Source organism: Cherax quadricarinatus, chromosome 4, assembly GCF_038502225.1.
Source record: "Cherax quadricarinatus isolate ZL_2023a chromosome 4, ASM3850222v1, whole genome shotgun sequence".
NCBI lineage: Eukaryota > Metazoa > Arthropoda > Malacostraca > Decapoda > Parastacidae > Cherax > Cherax quadricarinatus.
In genome coordinates, this window is record NC_091295.1 from 39,633,436 (window position 1) to 39,647,571 (window position 14,136).

The window sequence follows — 14,136 nt, forward strand, 5'->3', positions numbered from 1 at the left end:
ACCTGCTTGGTCAGGCAGCAGTGCTGGTGGTGCTACCTTCATGGTCAGGCAGCAGCGCTAGTGGTGCTACCTGCACTGTGTTACTGTTCCAAAAGCAGTGCTGATGGCGCTACCTGCATGGTCAGGCAGCAGTGCTGGTGGTGCTTCTTGCATAATCAGGCAGCAATGCTGGTGGTGCTACCTGCATGGTCAGGTAGCAGTACTGGTGGTGCTACCTGCATGGTCAGGCAGCAGCGCTGGTGATGCTACCTGCATGGTCACGTAGCAGTGCTGGTGGTGCTGCCTTCATGGTCAGGCAGCAGTGCTGGCGGTGCTACCTGCACGGTGTTACTGTTCCAGAAGCAGTGCTGGTGGTGCTACCTGCATGGCCAGGAAGCAGTGCTGGTGGTGCTACCTTCATGGTCAGGCAGCAGTGCTGGTGGTGCTACCTGCATGGTCAGGCAGCAGTGCTGGTGGTGCTACCTGCATGGCCAGGAAGCAGTGCTGGTGGTGCTACCTTCATGGTCAGGCAGCAGTGCTGGCGGTGCTACCTGCACGGTGTTACTGTTCTAGAAGCAGTGCTGGTGGTGCTACCTGCATGGCCAGGAAGCAGTGCTGGTGGTGCTACCTTCATGGTCAGGCAGCAGTGCTGGTGATGCTACATGCATGGTCAGGCAGCAGTGCCGGTGATGCTACCTGCATGGTCAGGCAGCAGTGCTGGTGGTGCTACCTTCATTGTCAGGCAGCAGTGCTGGTGATGCTACCTGCATGGTCAGGCAACAGTGCTGGTGGTGCTACCGGCACGGTGTTACTGTTCCAGAAGCACTGCTGGTGGTGCTACCTGCATGGTCAGGCAGCAGTGCTGGTGGTGCTACCTGCATGGTCAGGCAGCAGTGCTGGTGGTGCTACCTTCATGGTCGCGCAGCAGTGCTGGTGGTGCTACCTGCATGGTCAGGCAGCAGTGCTGGTGGTGCTACCTTCATTGTCAGGCAGCAGTGCTGGTGGTGCTACCTGCATGGTCAGGCAGCAGTGCTGGTGGTGCTACCTTCATGGTCACGCAGCAGTGCTCGTGGTGCTACTTTCCTGGTCAGGCAGCAGTGCTGGTGTTGCTACCTGCATGGTCAGGCAGCAGCGCTGGTGGTGCTACTTGCATAGTCAGGCAGCAGCGATGGCGAAGCTACCTGCATGGTCAGGCAACAGTGCTGGTGGTGCTACTTGCACAGTAATGCAGCAGTGATGGCTATGCTACCTGCATGGTCAGGCAGCAGTGCTGGTGGTGCTAACTGCATAGTCAGGCAGCAGTGACGGCAATGCTACCTGCATGTTCAGGCAGCAGTGCTGGTGGTGCTACCTACATGGTAAGGCAGCAGCGATGGTGGTGTTACTTGCATAATCAGGCACCAGTGACGGCGATGCTACCTGCATGGTCAGGCAGCAGTACTGGTGGTGCTACCTGCATGGTCAGGCAGCAGTGCTGGTGGTGCTACCTGCATGGTCAGGCAGCAGTGCTGGTGGTGCTACCTGCATGGTCAGGCAGCAGTGCTGGTGGTGCTACCTGCATGGTCAGGCAGCAGTGCTGGTGGTGCTACCTGCATGGTCAGGCAGAAGTGCTGGTGGTGCTAACTGCATGGTAAGAAAACAGTGCTGGTGGTGCTACCTTCATGGTCAGGCAGCAGTGCTGGTGGTGCTACCTGCATGGTCAGGTAGCAGTGCTGGTAGTGCTACCTGCATGGTCAGGCAGAAGTGCTGGTGGTGCTACCTGCATGGTCAGGCAGCAATGCTGGCGGTGCTACCTGCATGGTCAGGCAGCAGTGCTGGTGGTGCTACCTGCACGATGTTACTGTTCCAGAAGCAGTGCTGGTGGTGCTACCTCCACGGTCTTACTGTTCCAGAAGCAGTGCTGGTGGTGCTACCTGCATTGTCAGGCAGCAGTGCTGGTGGTGCTACCTGCACGGTGTTACTGTTCCAGAAGCAGTGCTGGTGGTACTACGTGCATGATCGGGCAGCAGTGCTGGTGGTGCTGCGTACATGGTCAGGCAGTAGTGCTGGTGGTGCTACCTTCATGCTCAGGCAGCAGTGCTGGTGGTGCTGCCTCTATGGTCAGGCAGCAGTGCTGGTATTGCTACTTGAATGGTCAGGCAGTAGTGCTGGTGGTGCAACCTGTATAGTCAGGCAGCAGTGATAGCTGTGCGTCCTGCATGATCAGGCAGCAGTGTAGGTATTACTACCTGCCTAGTCAGGCAGCAGCCCTGTCTGCTGCTAACTGCACGATGTTACTGTTCCAGAAGCAGTGCTGGTGGTGCTACCTGCAAGGTCTTTCTGTTCCAGAAGCAGTGCTGGCGGTGCTACCTGTATGGTCAGACAGCAGTGCTGGTGGTGCTACCTTCATGGTCAGGCAGCAGTGCTGGTGGTGCTACCTTTATGGTCAGGCAGCAGTGCTGGTGATGCTACCTGCATGGTCAGGTAACAATGCTGGTGGTGCTACCGGCACGGTGTTACTGTTCCTTAAGCAGTGCTGGTGGTGCTACCTGCATGGTCAAGTAGCAGTGCTGGTGGTGCTACCTTCATGGTCAGGCAGCAGTGCTGGTGGTGCTACCTGCATGGTCAGGCAGCAGTGCTGGTGGTGCTTCTTGCATAATCAGGCAGCAGTACTGGTGGTGCTACCTGCATGGTCAGGTAGCAGTGCTGGTGGTGCTACCTGCATGGTCAGGCAGCAGTGCTGTTGGTGCTACCTGCATGGTCAGGTAGCAGTGCTGGTGGTGCTACCTTCATGGTCAGGCAGCAGTGCTGGTGGTGCTGCCTTCATGGTCAGGCAGCAGTGCTGGTGGTGCTGCCTTCATGGTCAGGCAGCAGTGCTGGCGTTGCTACCTGCACGGTGTTACTGTTCCAGAAGCAGTGCTGGTGGTGCTACCTGCATGTCCAGGAAGCAGTGCTGGTGGTGCTACCTTCATGGCCAGGCAGCAGTGCTGGTGGTGCTACCTGCATGGTCAGGCAGCAGTGCTGGCGGTGCTACCTGCATGGTCAGGCAACAGTGCTGGTGGTGCTACCTTCATGGTCAGGCAGCAGTGCTGGCGGTGCTACCTGCACGGTGTTACTGTTCCAGAAGCAGTGCTGGTGGTGCTTCCTTAATGGTCAGGCAGCAGTGCTGGTGGTTCTGCCTTCATGGTCAGGCAGCAGTGCTGGCGTTGCTACCTGCACGGTGTTACTGTTCCAGAAGCAGTGCTGGTGGTGCTACCTGCATGTCCAGGAAGCAGTGCTGGTGGTGCTACCTTCATGGTCAGGCATCAGTGCTGGTGGTGCTACCTCCATGGTCAGGCAGCAGTGCTGGCGGTGCTACCTGCATGGTCAGGCAGCAGCGCTGGTGGTGCTACCTTCATGGTCAGGCAACAGTGCTGCTGGTTCTACTTGCATGGTCAGGCAGCAGTCCTGGTGGTGCTACCTTCATGGTCAGGCAGCAGTGCTGGTGGTGCTACCTGTATGATCAAGCAGCAGTGCTGGCGTTGCTGCCTGAATGGTCAGGCAGCAGCGCTGGTGGTGCTACATGCATAGTCAGGCAGCAGCGATGGCGATGCTACCTGCATGGTCAGGCAACAGTGCTGGTGGTGCTAATTGCATAGTAATGCAGCAGTGATGGCTATGCTACCTGCATGGTCAGACAGCAGTGCTGGTGGTGCTACCTGCACAGTCAGGCAGCAGTGATGGCGATGCTATCTGCATGGTCAGGCAGCAGTGCTGGTGGTGCTACCTGCATGGTCAGGGAGCAGCGTTGGTGATGCTACTTGCATAGTCAGGCAGCAGTGATGGCGATGCTACCTGCATGGTCAGGCAGCAGTGCTGGTGGTGCTACCTGCATGGTAAGGCAGCAGCGATGGTGGTGCTACTTGCATAATCAGGCACCAGCGACGGCGATGCTACCTGCTTGGTCAGGCAGCAGTGCTGATGGTGATACCTGCATGGTCAGGCAGCAGTGCTGGTGGTGCTACCTGCATGGTCAGGTAGCAGTGCTGGTGGTGCTACTTGCACAGTCATGCAGAAGTGCTGGTTGCACTTCCTGCATTATCAGGCAACAGTGCCGGTGGTGCTACCTGCATGGTCAGGCAGCAGTGCTGGTGGTGCTACCTGCATGGTCAGGCAGGAGTGCTGGTGGTGCTACCTGCATGGTCAGGCAGCAGTGCTTGTGGTGCTACCTGCATGGTCAGGCAGGAGTGCTGGTGGTGCTACCTGCATGGTCAGACAGCAGTGCTGGTGGTGCTACCTGCATGGTCAGGCAGCAGTGCTGGTGGTGCTACCAGCATGGTCAGGCAGCAGTGCTGATGGTGCTACCTGCATGGTCAGGCAGCAGTGCTGGTGGTGCTACCTGCTTGGTAAGGCAGCAGTGCTGTTGGTGCTGCCTTCATGGTCAGGCAGCAGTGCTGGTGGTGCTTACTGCCTGGTCAGGTAGCAGTGCTGGTGGTGCTATCTGCATGGTCAGGCAGCAGTGCTGGTGGTGCTACCTGCATGGTCAGGCAGCAGTGCTGGTGGTGCTACCTGCATGGTCAGGCAGCAGTGCTGGTGGTGCTACCTACATGGTCAGGCAGCAGTACTGGTGGTGCTACCTTCATGGTCAGGCAGCAGTGCTGGTAGTGCTGCCTGCATGGTAAGGCAGCAGTGCTGGTGGTGCTACCTTCATGGTCAGGCAGCAGTGCTGGTGGTGCTTCCTGCATGGTCAGGTAGCAGTGCTGGTGGTGCTACCTGCATGGTCAGGCAGCAGTCCTGGTGGTGCCACCTGCACGATGTTACTGTTCCAGTAGCAGTGCTGGTGGTGCTACCTGCAAGGTGTTACTGTTCCATAAGCAGTGCTGGTGGTGCTGCCTGCAAGGTGTTACTGTTCCAAAAGCAGTGCTGGTGGTGCTGCCTGCACGGTCTTACTGTTCCAGAAGCAGTGCTGGTGGTGCTACGTACATGATCAGGCAGCAGTGTTGGTGGTGCTACCTTCATGGTCAGGCAGCAGTGCTGGTGGTGCTGCCTGCATGATCAGGCAGCAGTGCTGGTATTTCTACTTGCTTGGTCAGGCAGCAGTGCTGGTGGTGCTAAATGCATGATCAGGCAGCAGTGGTGGTGGTGCAACCTGCATAGTCAGGCAGCAGTGATAGCTGTGCTACCTGCATGGTCAGTTAGCAGTGCCGGTGGTGCTGTCTGCATCGTCAGGCAGCAGTGCTGGCGGTGCTACCTGCATGATCAGGCAGCATTGTTGGTATTGCTACCTGCATAGTCTGGCAGCAGCGCTGTCTGGTGCTACCTGCACGATGTTACTGTTCCAGAAGCAGTGCTGGTGGTGCTACCTGCAAGGTGTTACTGTTCCGGAAGCAGTGCTGGTGGTGCTACCTGTATGGTCAGGCAGCAGTGCTGGTGGTGCTACGTGCACGGTGTTACTGTTCCAGAAGTAGTGATGGTGGTGTTACCTGAACGGTGTTACTGCTCCAGAAGCAGTGCTGGTGGCGCTAAATGCATGGTCAGGCAGCAGTGCTGGTGGTGCTATCTGTATGGTCAGGGAGGAGTGCTGGTGGTGCTGCCTGCATGGTCAGGCAGCAGTGCTGGTATTGCTAAATGCATGGTCAGGCAGCAGTGCTGGTGATGCTACCTGCATAGTCAGGAAGCAGTGCTGGTGGTGCTACTTGAATGGTCAGGCAGCAGTGCTGGCGGTGCTACCTGCATGGTCAGGCCGCAGTGCTGGTGGTGCTACCTTTATGGTCAGGCAGCAGTGCTGGTTGTACTACCTGCATTGTCAGGCAGCAGTGCTGGTGGTGCTATTTGCATAGTCAGGCAGCAGTGCTGGTGGTGCTATCTGCATGGTCAGGCAGCACTGCTGGTGGTGCTACCTGCATGGTCAGGCAGCAGTGCTGGTTGTACTACCTGCATTGTCAGGCAGCAGTGCTGGTGGTGCTACCTTCATGGTCAGGCAGCAGTGCTGGTGGTGCTACCTGCACTGTGTTACTGTTCCAGAAGTAGTGCTGGTGGTATCATTGCACGGTGTTACTGTTCCAGAATCAATGCTGGTGGTGCTACCTGCATGGTCAGGCAGCAGTGCTGGTGGTGCTACCTGTATGGTCAGGCAGCAGTGCTGGTGGTGCTACCTGCATGGTCAGGCAGCTGTGCTGGTGGTGCTACCTGCATGGTCAGGCAGCAGTGCTGGTGGTGCTACCTGCATGGTCAGGCAGCTGTGCTGGTGGTGTTACCTGCACGGTGTTACTGCTCCAGTATTAGTGCTGGTGGTATTATTGCACGGTGTTACTGTTCCAGAAGCAATGCTGGTGGTGCTACCTGCATGGTCAGGCAGCTGTGCTGGTGGTGCTACCTGCATGTTCAGGCAGCTGTGCTGGTGGTGCTACCTGCATGGTCAGGCAGCTGTGCTGGTGGTGTTACCTGCACGGTCAGGCAGCAGTGCTGGTGGTGCTATCTGTATGGTCAGGCAGCAGTGCTGGTGGTGCTACGTGCATGGTCAGGCAGCAGTGCTGGTGGTGCTACCTGCATTGTCAGGCAGCAGTGCTGGTGGTGCTACCTTCATTATCAAGCAGCAGTGCTAGTGGTGCTACCTGCATGGTCATGCAGCAGTGCTGGTGGTTCTACTTGTATAGTCAGGCAGCAGTGCTGGCTGTACTACCTGCATGGTGTTACTGTTCTAGGAGCAGTGCTGGTGGTGCTACTTGCACGGTTTTACTGTTCCAAAAGCAGTGCTGGTGGTGCTACCTGTATGGTGTTACTTTTCCAGACGCAGATCTGGTGGTATCCCTGCTCCTTGCAGCGGTGCTGGTGGTATCACTGTTCCTTGCTGCAGTGTTAGTGGTATCATTGTTCCTAGCAGCAGTGCTGGTGGTATCAATGTTCCTGGCAACAGTGCTGGTGGTGTTACTGTTCCTGGCAGCAGTGCTGTTGGTGCCACTGTTCTTGGCAGCAGTGCTGGTGGCGCAACCTCCATGGTGTCCCTTTTCTTTCCAGCAGTGCTGGGTAGTGTCACTCCTCGTTTCAACAGTGTTGGTGGTGTCACTGCTCCTGGCAGCAGTGTGAGCGGTGCCACCAACGTGGTGCCACTGTTCCTGGCAGCAGTGCTGGTGGTGGCACTGCGCCTGGCAGCAGTTCTGGTGGTGCCACATCCATGGTATCACTCTTGCTGACAGTAGCAGTGTATGGACACGTAACACAGAGCAAACTTATGTGCACAACGATATTTCCTCTGATACTTGTATTAAGTTTAGAGAAAGACTCAGAACTATGCATTACGCTGAGGTGCAGAGGGAAGCAGGTCAGATCACATCACGTTCATTTCAGGTCACATCATGTGCAAGGAAGCAGGTCAGGTCACATGTGGCGTGGTGTGGGTAGTGCCTTGAGTGATGTGTAAGTGGCTCTGATGGCTGAGAGTGCTTTGCATTCTGCTGGATTATCCTAATTGCCCTATTGGCGGCTGCGTCCAGACACTTCCTCCCAATCCTGTCATCCTCTGTCAGGGAAATATTAATAACAATGTCTCACCAATATCCGTACGATTCTTAAGACCACAAAAAAAAACAGATGGCTCTGCTTCTTTTTTTTATGAACGCAAATCTAGCTAGCATGTCTGGCTTGTTAAAAAAATAAAGGTATAACGCAGGAGTTACCACGAGGGCGATTATGTCTGGTATCAGGAATGTATCTTCTCCACTAACTAGTAGAAGTCCTCGTATGCACTTTTTTTAAACTCCTATGTACCCATGTCAAACCTTTTGACACACTCAACACCTCATCCGCTGATTAAATTATTTCAGCACCAGAGACAAGAAGCTTTAATTAAACTGTGACATCACCTGCCTGTCTACCCGAGTCTCCTGGCACCAGCAGGTAACTCTTATGCTACGTCGGGTCATCGCTGCTCAACTGGACACTTCACCTTCATTTCAAGATTTTATTTCCTTTATTTCCTCAAATTTGACTGGTTTTTTTTTCCTTTAATAACTTTTTTAACAGCAATTCTGTATAGCCAAAGGTTGTGTTTTAAGTAGTGATAGCCACTCTACCTGCAACACTTGGAGATGGAGTCTTTCACTGACATTATTTTTATATTAACACATCGGCCGGTTCCCACCAAGGCAGGGTGGCCCGAAAAAGAAAAGCTTTCACCATCATTCACTCCATCATTGTCTTGCCAGAAGGGTGCTTTACACTACAGTTATAAAACTGCAACATTAACACCCCTCCTTCAGAGTGCAGACACTGTACTTCTCATCTCCAGGACTCAAGTCCGGCCTGCCGGTTTCCCTGAATCCCTTCATAAATGTTACTTTGCTCACACTCCAACAGCACGTCAAGTATTAAAAACCATTTGTCTCCATTCACTCCTATCAAATACGCTCATGCACCCTTGCTGGAAGTCCAAGCCCTCGCACACAAAACCTCCTTTACCCCCTCCCTCCAACCCTTCCTAGGCCGACCCCTACCCCGCCTTCCCTCCACTACAGAATTATACACTCTCGAAGTCATTCTGTTTTGTTCCATTCTCTCTACATGTCTGAACCACCTAAGCAACCCCTCCTCAGCCCTCTGGATAATAGTTTTGGTAATCCCACACCTTCTCTTAATTTCCGAACTACGAATTCTCTGTGTTATATTCACACCACACATTGCCCTCAGACATGACATCTCCACTGCCTCCAGCCTTCTCCTTGTTGCAACATTCATCACCCATGCTTCAAACCCAAACAAGAGTGTTGGTACAACTATGCTCTCATATATAGGCAGGAAGAGGTGGTGGTAGTAGTAGTGGTATCGTTCCATTCACGGTATTTTGCCTTTTTTGTTATTTACGGACAAAGTTCTTTGTCTCCACAGACTCCTAAGTGCACCACTCACCCTTTTCCCCTCATCAATTCTGTGATTCACCTCATCCTTCATAGACCCATCTGCTGACACGTCCACTCCTAAATATCTGAATACATTCACCTCCTCCATACTTTCTCCCTCCAATCTGATATCCAATCTTTCGTCACCTAATCTTTTTGTTATCCTCATAACCTTACTCTTTCCTATATTCACTTTCAATTTTCTTCTCTTACATACCCTACCAAATTCATTCACCAACCTCTTCAACTTCTCTTCAGAATCTCCCAAAAGCACCGTGTCATCATCAAAGAGCAACTGTGACAATTCCCACTTTGTGTTTGATTCTTTATCTTTTAACTCCACACCTCTTGCTAAGACCGTAGCATTCACTTCTCTTACAACCCCATCTATAAATATATTGAACAACCACGGTGACATCACACATCCTTGTCTAAGGCCTACTTTTACTGGGAAACAATCTCCCTCTCTCCTACATACTCTAACCTGAGCCTCACTATCCTCGTAAAAACTCTTCACTGCTTTCAGTAACCTACCTCCTATACCATACACCTGCAACATCTGCCGCATTGCCCCCCTATCCACCCTGTCATACGCCTCTTCTAAATCCATAATGCCACAAAAACCTCTTTACTCTTATCTAAATACTGTTCACCTATATGTTTCACTGTAAACACTTGGTCTACACACCCCCTACCTTTCCTAAAGCCTCCTTGTTCGTCTGCTATCCTACTCTGTCTTACTCTTAATTCTTTCAATAATAACTCTACCATACACTTTACCAGATATACTCAACAGACTTATTCCTTTATAATTTTTACACTCTCTTTTATCCCCTTTGCCTTTATACAAAGGAACTATGCATGCTCTCTGCCAATCCCAAGGTACCTTATCCTCTTCCATACATTTATTAAATAATAGCAACAACCACTCCAAAACTATATCCCCTTCTGCTTTTAACATTTCTATCTTTATCCCATCAATCCCAGCTGCCTTACCTGCTTTCATTCTACCCACTGCCTCACGAACCTCCCCCCACACTCACAACTGGCTCTTCCTCACTCCTACAAGATGTTATTCCTCCTTGCCCAATACACGAAATCACAGCCTCCCTATCTTCATCAACATTTAACAATTCCTCGAAACATTCCCTCCATCTTCCCAATACCTCTAACTCTCCATTTAATAACTCTCCTCTCCTATTTTTAACTGTCAAATCCATTTGTTCCCTAGGCTTCCTCAACTTATTAATCTCACTCCAAAACTTTTTCTTATTTTCAACAAAATTTGTTGATAACATCTCATGCACTCTCTCATTTGCTCTCTTTTTACATTGCTTCACCACTCTCTTAACCTCTCTTTTTCTCTCCATATACTCTTCCCTCCTTGTATCACTTCTACTTTGTAAAAACCTCTCATATGCTAACTTTTTCTCCCTTACTACTCTCTTTACATCATCATTCCACCAGTCGCTCTGCTTCCCTCCTGCACCCACTTTCCTGTAACCACAAACTTCTGCTGAACACTCTAGCACTACATTCTTAAACCTACCCCATACATCTTCGACCCCATTGCCTATACTCTCACTAGCCCGTCTATTCTCCAATAGCTGTTTATATCTTACCCTAACTGCCTCCTCTTTTAGTTTATACACCTTCACCCTCTCTCTCTTATTTGCTGCTTCTATTTTCCTTGTATCCCATCTACCTTTTACTCTCACTGTAGCTACAACTAGAAAGTGATCTGATATATCTGTGGCCCTTCTATAAACATGTACATCCTGAAGTCTACTCAACAGTCTTTTATCTACCAATACACAGTCCAACAAACTACTGTCATTTTGCCCTACATCATATCTTGTGTACTTATTTACCTGGAGAGAGTTCCGGGGGTCAACGCCCCCGCGGCCCGGTCTGTGACCAGGCCTCCTGGTGGATCAGAGCCTGATCAACCAGGCTGTTACTGCTGGCTGCACAGCCAGCAGTAACAGCCACAGTAACGAGCCACAGCCCTGCTGGTCAGGTACCGACTTTAGGTACTTGTCCAGTGCCTGCTTGAAGATAGCCAGGGATCTATTGGTAATCCCCCTTATGTATGCTGGGAGGCAGTTGAACAGTCTCGGACCCCTGACACTTAATGTATTGTCTCTTAACGTGCTAGTGACATCCCTGCTTTTCATTGGGGGGATGTTGCATCGTCTGCCGAGTCTTTTGCTTTCATTGTGAGTGATTTTCGTGTGCAGGTTCGGTACTAGTCCTTCTAGGATTTCCCAGGTGTATATAATCATGTATCTCTCCCGCCTGCGTTCCAGGGAGTACAGGTTCAGGAATTTCAAGCGCTCCAAGTAATTGAGGTGTTTTGTCTCCGTAATGCACGCCGTGAAGGTTCTCTGTACATTTTCTAGGTCAGCAATTTCACCTGCCTTGAAAGGTGCCTAGATAGAACAAGTGACCTGAAGAATGTCATCATGGGCTTGGCATCCCTAGTTTTGAAGGTTCTCATTATCCATCCTGTCATTTTTCTAGCAGATACGATTGATACAATGTTATGGTCCTTGAAGGTGAGATCCTCCGACATGATCACTCCCAGGTCTTTGACGTTGATTTTTCGCTCTATTTTGTGGCCAGAATTTGTTTTGTACTCTGATGAAGATTTAATTTCCTCATGTTTACCATATCGGAGTAATTGAAATTTCTCATCGTTGAACTTCATATTGTTTTCTGCAGCCCACTGAAAGATTTGGTTGATGTCCGCCTGGAGCCTTGCAGTGTCTGCAATGGAAGACACTGTCATGCAGATTCGGGTGTCATCTGCAAAGGAAGACACGGTGCTGTGGCTGACATCCTTGTCTACGTCAGATATGAGGATGAGAAACAAGATGGGAGCGAGTACTGTGCCTTGTGGAACAGAGCTTTTCACCGTAGCCGCCTCAGACTCTGTGAGGAAATTATAGATCCATCTACCAACTTTTCCTGTTATTCCTTTAGCACTCATTTTGTGCACTATTACGCCATGATCATACTTGTCGAAGGCTTTTGCAAAGTCTGTATATATTACATCTGCATTCTTTTTGTCTTCTAGTGCATCTAGGACCTTGTCGTAGTGATCCAGTAGTTGAGACAGACAGGAGCGACCTGCTCTAAACCCATGTTGCCCTGGGTTGTGTAATTGATGGGTATCTAGATGGGTGGCAATCTTGCTTCTTAGGACCCTTTCAAAGATTTTTATGATATGGGATGTTAGTGCTATCGGTCTGTAGTTCTTTGCTATTGCTTCACTGCCCCCTTTGTGGAGTGGGGCTATGTCTGTTGTTTTTAGTAACTGTGGGACGACCCCCGTGTCCATGCTCCCTCTCCATAAGGTGATCTTTGAAAGCTCGTGATAGGGGCTTCTTGCAGTTCTTGATGAACACGGAGTTCCATGATTCTGGCCCTGGAGCAGAGTGCATGGGCATGTCAGTTCGAAGTCATTTGGCGTCAGGATAATATCAGATAGGCTTGTGTTAACCAAATTCTGTGACTCTCTCATAAACAATTCATTTTGATCTTCGACTCTCAGTCTGGTTAGCGGCTTGCTAAAAACTGAGTCATATTGGGACTTTTTTTTTAAATACGTATTACTTATAACTAAACCCATTTCTATACAAAGTTCAATCAAAGGGCTCCCATATCATTTACACCTGGCACCCCAAACTTACCTACCACACCATCTCTAAATGTTTCTCCTAGTTTAGCATTTAGGTCCCCTACCACAATTACTCTCTCACTTGGTTCAAAGGTTCCTATACATTCGCTTAACATCTCCCAAAATCTCTCTCTCTCCTCTACTCTCCTCTCTTCTCCAGATGCATACACGCTTATTATGACCCACTTTCCACATCCGACCCTTATTTTAATCCACATAATCCTTGAATTTACACATTTATATTCCCTCTTTTCCTCCCTTAACTGATCCTTCAACATTATTGCTACCCCTTCCTTAGCTCTAACTCTCTCAGCTACTCCTGACTTAATCCCATTTATTTCTCCCCACTGAAACTCGCCTACCCCCTTCAGCTTTGTTTCGTTTAGGGCCAGGACATCCAACTTCATTTCATTCATAGCATCAGCAATCATGTCTTTCTTATCACTGATATTATCCACATATATACATACGGTGCTCCGTGGCCTGGTGGCTAAGGCTCTCGCTTCACACGGCGAGGGTAGAGACATTGGGCGTGTTTCTTTACACCGGTTGTTTATGTTTCCCATCAGTAAAATAGGTACCTGGTTGTTTGTCGACTTGTGTGGGTCGCATCCTAGGACAAAACTGACCTAATTTGCCCGAAATGCTCTGCCTAACAAGCGGCTTTCTACATAGTAGTATGTCATTGATGTCAGCTAGACCTTGTTCATGAACGTGTAGAAATAAAGATTATTATTATTATTATTATTATTATTATTATTATTATTATTATTATTATTATTATTATTATTATTATTATTATTATTATTATTATAATATCACTTGACTCCACTATGTTGAAGACATAATCATCCTTACTACCAGACATTTCAACCTCGAAAAAGTTGGCAACAGACAGCATGGCGGAACCGTCCAATCAACTTATACTTGAAGATGAACAGACTCTCTTGATGTTTATCTTATTATAGCATAGTCATCTATTCCAGTGTAGATTATACCAAAAAACCCAATAACAAAGATGACCTTATGCATATCCTGTTCTCTCCGTGAAGTTACAACCCAACCTAACATACACACAGGCTTCCCCTTCCGATCATACAGAATTTGTAGCAGCGAAAAATCTTAGGGAGGAATGCAATTCCAAGTGGATAAGGTCAGCCTCATCGAAAGAGAGAAGGAAGAATTTGGAAGTACCCCCCTGTAGTGTACATAATACTAATGCGCAGAATAAAGGCGCTGTTAGTCTTGCAGAATCTTCAGCACACCTGCTGATAAATAAGCAAGCTAGCCAAGACGACACTGACCCTCCCACATGATGCAATCTGTAACCTCTTGCTTCCCTGTCTTCGCCTCTCCATCTCACCGCAATGTATACTTAAGCAGTAGTTTCAGGCTTCTCTGAGAATTCAGTAAAGCTCAGTACTGAACAAACAGTCATTTACAATGAACACTTGATATACCTTGTGTCTCCACACTCGCTTGCTGGCTTCTTGCCTTACACACCACCTTCATAATAGTGCTTGCAGCACCACCTCCATGAAGTCACTGCACCTGGTAGTAGAACTTGTGGAACGCCTCCATGAAGTCACTGCACCTGGTAGTAGAACTTGTGGAACGCCTCCA

General features: G+C 50.0%; 1 protein-coding gene across 1 annotated transcript in view; it reads left to right on the forward strand.

The window, feature by feature from the left end:
• LOC128684568 (uncharacterized) overlaps window positions 1-14,136 on the forward strand; it is a 247,377-nt gene that overhangs the window by 204,928 nt on the left and 28,313 nt on the right. The window lies entirely within an intron of this gene.